Source organism: Schistocerca piceifrons, chromosome 6, assembly GCF_021461385.2.
Source record: "Schistocerca piceifrons isolate TAMUIC-IGC-003096 chromosome 6, iqSchPice1.1, whole genome shotgun sequence".
NCBI classification, from domain to species: Eukaryota; Metazoa; Arthropoda; class Insecta; order Orthoptera; family Acrididae; genus Schistocerca; species Schistocerca piceifrons.
In genome coordinates, this window is record NC_060143.1 from 412584633 (window position 1) to 412590414 (window position 5782).

The window sequence follows — 5782 nt, forward strand, 5'->3', positions numbered from 1 at the left end:
AGTGGCATAAATGTTTTGTAGAAACAAGGTGCTTGGTAAGACATGGGAAATCCCGCGAACTGCAAATCCCACATACAACTGTTTGGCGTATGTTGAAAAACCATTTGCATTTGAAATTGTACAGATTGATGATCGTACAAGCAATAAAAGACACTGATAAAATTGCTCGCAAGAACTTCTATGCGGGTATGTTAAATCGATTATGTGCGGATGAATGTTGATGGGACAAAAACATCTTTTCTGACGAGTCAACTTTTCACTTAAGTGGCAAGGTTAACACACATAACTGTAGGATTTGGGTCTGTGAAAATCCACATCAGACCTTACAACATATTCGTGATAGCCCTAAACTGAACGTTTTTTGTGCATTAAGCAAGAACTTTTTTTGTCCTGTGAGAGAACCATCAACAGGGCAGTGTACTTTTTGATACCACAGATTGATGAGGATGGCCAAGAATCAAATGTTTACTTCATGCAAGATGGTGCACCACCGCACTACCTGGCCGACGCCTCTTTTTTTTTTTTTTTTTTTTTTAAAAAAAGGGGATTCATCAAGGATATCGTGTTTGTACCTCCCGTGCCAGTTTCTCTACCTGAACTTAGGGCAAGAATTTACACTGCCACTGAGCAAGTTACATCTGCAATGCTACAGTGAGTTTGTGAAGAAATTGACTTTCAATGGACTGTGTACAGGGCAACCAACAGAAGCCACATATAAAATCTTTAGTTTAAGGTAAAAAAGATTAGATTTGATTCGATTCGATTAGTACTTGTTCCATAGATCATGAATACGACACTTCGTAATTATGTGGAACGTGTCAGGTTAATAAAAGGTGTCTATACAAGATATTACATGACACTTAAAAAATATATATATGATGCCATACGAAAGCAGAGAATGAAAATAGGCATGGTACGCTAATTTACTCAGATGTATATCGCCAAAATTTGCAATGACCCTAATAGCATAAGTAGCTGAACTCAAACATTTCAGCAGATCTTCAGTGTGTTTTTTCCAGTTCAACCCCTCATCAATGCATACACCTAGAAATTTTGAATATTCTACCTTACCTACCGATTTCTGATCGAAGTCTATATTTATTAATGGTGTCATTCCATTTACTGTGTGGAACTGAATATGCTGTGTTTTGTCAAAGTTTAATGAGAGCCCATTTGCAGAGAACCACTTAATGATTTTCTGAAAAACATCATTTACAATTTCACCAGTTAATTCTTGTATGTTGGGTGTGATAGCTATACTTGTATCATCAGCAAAAAGTATGAGTTTTGCATCTTTGTGAATATAGAATGGCAAGTCATTAATATATATTAAGAACAGCGGATGACCCAAGACTGAACCTTGTGGCACACTGTTCTTGATTGTTCCCCAGTTTGAGAAATCACGAGTTTTTTGCATATTATGTGAACTGCTTACTTCAACTTTCTGCACTCTTCCAGTTAGGTATGATTTAAACGATTTGAGCACTGTCCCATTCATACCACAGTACTTGAACTTATCTAGAAGTATTTCATGATTTACACAATCAAAAGCCTTTGATAGATCACAAAAAATCCCAACGGGGACTTCCGGTTATTCAGAGCATTTAATATTTCATTAGTGAAAGTATATATAGCATTTTCTGTTGAAAAACCCTTCTGGAAACCAAACTGACATTTTGTTAAAACTTTATTTTTACAAAGGTGTGAAGCTACTCTACAATAGATTACTTTTTCAAGAATTTTGGATAAGGCAGTCAGAAGAGAGATTGGGTGGTAGTTGTTGACATCAGACGTATCCCTTTTTTTATGCAGTAGTTTAACAATGGCATACCTCAGTCTATCTGGGAAAATACCCTGCTTCAGAGAGCTATTACATATGTAGCTAAGAATCCCACTTATTTCTTGGGAACAAGCTTTTATTATCCTGCTGGTAATGCCATCAATTCCATGTGAGCTTTTATTCTTGACAGAGTTTATTATCTTGCTAATTTCAGAAGGAGAGGTGGGTGGAATTTCAATTGGTGAGGTGGGTAAGGCCTCTTCCATTAACTGCCTTGCTTCTTATAATGAACATTTAGATCCTATTTTCTATACAACATTTAAAAAATGATTATTCAAAATGTTTTCGACTTCCGGCTTGTTGTTTATCAAGTTTCCATTCGCTTTGATGGTGATGCTGTCATCCTGTACTCTTGGTTGCCCTGTCTCCCTTGTAATAATATTCCAAATTGTTTTGATTTTGTTATCAGACATGATGCACATGTTTCAGGACTTTTTAATAACCTTTCTTAATGTAGCACAGTAGTTTTTATAATATTTGGCTGTTTCTGGGTCATTACTCTTTCTTGTTATTAGATACAGTTCCGTTTTCTGGTTACAAGATATTTTTATTCCTTTAGTAAGCCAAGGTTTTTTGCATGGTTTCTTATAATTAGATTTAACTACTTTCTTGGGGAAACTTTTCAAATTCTCTTACAAGTGTATCATGAAATAAGTTATATTTTAAATTAGCATCAGGTTCCTTGTACACCTCATCCCAGTGTAACTGCTGAAGATTTTCTCTGCGATTTCTAATTGTTGAGTCATTAATTGAATACACAACTTTGGAGGGTAGTTTTGAATTACTGAATGGGGCTGTCATATACTTTAACTAGCTGAGCATCATGATCAGCAAGCCCATTCTCAACAGGATAAGAATTTATGTTTTTAAACCTATCTTGGTCTATAAAACTGTTATCAATCAATGTGCTGCTGTCCTTTACTACTCGAGTAGGAAAATTAATGGCAGATGTCAAATTGAAAGAACCGAGCAAGATTTCCAGGTCATTCTTCTTAATACACTTTTACAGTGAATCAACATTGAAGTCCCCACAAATAATAATTTGCTTTCCCCTATCTGACAGATAGCACAACAAGGCATCCAAGTTTTCCAGGAATAAAAGAAAGTTTCCTGAAGGGGACCTATATACTTGATGTGTTTCCCTACAAAATAACAATAAATCCTATATCTTCTTTCTATAAATTTATGTGAATTTTTAAAGTTTTAAATTCCTTTTTGAAACACTGTGTACTTTCTGACAAGAGTGATTTTGGTACTCTCACACTATGAGAAATTTAATTTGTTTCTAATTTTCCCACAACACTTTTTATGTTGGCCCTCTTTATACATATTTCAAGGAGGAAGGAGGTATCTAGTGCTACAATAATGTCTGCACCCCCCCCCCTCCCTCCTTTCCCCAGTAGACATACACTATGTGATCAAATGTATCTGGACACCTGGCTTGGCTGAAAATGACTTACAAGTTCGTGACGCCCTCCATTGGTAATGCTGGACTTCAGTATGGTGTTGGCCCAACCTTAGCCTTGATGACAGCTTCCACTCTCACAGGTATATGTTTAGTCAGGTGCTGGAAGGTTTCTTGGAGAACAGCAGCCCATTCTTCACAGAGTGCTTTACTGATGTGAGGTATCAATGTCAGTTGTCGAGGCCTGGCACACAGTTGGCATTCTAAAACATCCGAAAGGTGTACTATAGGATTCAGGTCAGGACTCTGTGCAGGTCAGTCTGTTACAGGGATGTTTTTGTCATGTAAACACTCCACCACAGACCGTGCATTACAAACAGGTGGACTTCAGTATGGTGTTGGCCCAACCTTAGCCTTGATGACAGCTTCCACTCTCACAGGCATATGTTTAGTCAGGTGCTGGAAGGTTTCTTGGAGAACAGCAGCCCATTCTTCACAGAGTGCTTCACTGATGAGAGGTATCAATGTCAGTTGTCAAGGCCTGGCACACAGTGGGCATTCTAAAACATCCGAAGGGTGTACTATAGGATTCAGGTCAAGACTCTGTGCAGGTCAGTCTGTTACAGGGATGTTTTTGTCATGTAAACACTCCACCACAGACCGTGCATTACAAACAGGTGGTCGATCATGTTGAAAGACGCAATTGCCATCCCCGAATTGCTCTTCAACAGTGGGAAGTAAGAAGGTGCTTAAAACATCTATGTAGGCCTGTGCTGCGATAGTGCCACGCAAAACAACAAGGGGTGCAAGCGCCCTCCATGAGAAACACGACCACACCATAACACCACCACCTCCGAATTTCACTGTTGGCCCTGCACACGCTGGCAGATGATGTTCACTGGGCATTCACGTTACCCACACCCTGCCATTGGATCGCCACATTGTGTACCATGATTCATCACTCCACACAACGTTTTTCCATTGTTCAGTTATCCAATATTTATGCTCCTTACACCAAGCGAGGTGTCATTTGGCATTTACCGGTGTGATGTGTGGCTTATGAGCAGCCGCTCGACCATGATATCCAAGTTTTCTCATTGTCATAGTACTTGCAGTGGATCTTGATGCAGTTTGGAATTCCTGTGTGATGATCTGGATAGATATCTGCCTATTACACATTACAACCCTCTTCAACAGAAAGCAGTCTGTGTCAGTCAACATATGAGATCAGCCGTACGCTTTTGTGCTGTACGTGTCCCTTGACGTTTCCACTTCACTATCACATCAGAAACAGTGGACCTAGGGATGTTTAGGAGTATGGAAATCTCACTTAGAGGCATATGACACTAATGATACCCAATCACCAGACCACATTTGAAGTCGGTGAGTTCCGCGGAGTGCTCCATTCTGCTCTCTCACGATGTCTAATGACTACTGAGGTCACTGATATGGAGTACCTGGTAATAGGTGGCAGCACAATGCACTTATTATGAAAAACATATGTTTTTGGGGGTGTCCGGATACTTTTGATCACATAGTGTAGGCAATGGATAACTGTCCTAGCAAGGTGACACCAGTTAATTCTTTTGGAGAATTTGGTAGGACAGAATGCATCAAACCCTTTGAGGGTACAGTGGTGGCCCTGACATGTTCCTCATTCTCTTCCACAAATTATTAAATATTACTGCTTATTGGAGCTCAGCCACTATTTCCTTGTCTCATAATGACTCTCTTGTAGGTAGTCAGTTTATTTGCCCACATGTTGTTCAGGAAACCAAAACTTAGTCTTGTTTAACTAATGACGTCCTCCTGAATAATAGACCTTTGTGTTTATTACATTACTGTTTTACCTTAGGACTGCCGTCTGAATTATAACACTGCTTAATTAGTCTCAGTTTTGGATTTTTATTTTGTTCCCTCCTTGCGTATTTAAAAATTCACCCAATTGATTTCTCATCTTTTAATCCCTGTAAATAAAATAATCTTATTTGACCTACATTTGCGTCATAAACCACCATCAATCATTTTTCCTACTGGTGTTCTGCAGGCAGCATCTGCTGTTGTGTTCTCCTTATCATTTATGTAACTAATTTCCAGGTCAGAATGCTGTAGTTGTAATGTCATCTGGTCAATGTAGGGTGTTCCAAGTTACAGTGTTGCAAAACACTCAAGTCTCTAAGGTACATGTAAACTATTATTTATGTACCTGGTTTATAAGTCAAACTGGTGTAGATATAAGGCCATCTCATGTGTCTACATCTACGTCTACATAGATACTCCGCAAACCACTTTATGGTGTGTAGTGGAGGGTACCCCGTACCACTATTAGTCATTTCCTTCCCTGTTCCACTCGCAAATAGAGCAAGGGAAATACAACTGTCTATATTCCTCAATATGAGGCCTAATATCTCATATTATATCTCCGTGGTCGTTATGGGCAACATACGTTGGCAGCAGTAGAATCATTTTGCAGTGAGCTTCAAGTGCCGGTTCTCTGAATTTTCTCAACAGTGTTCTTTGAAAAGAATGTTGTCTTC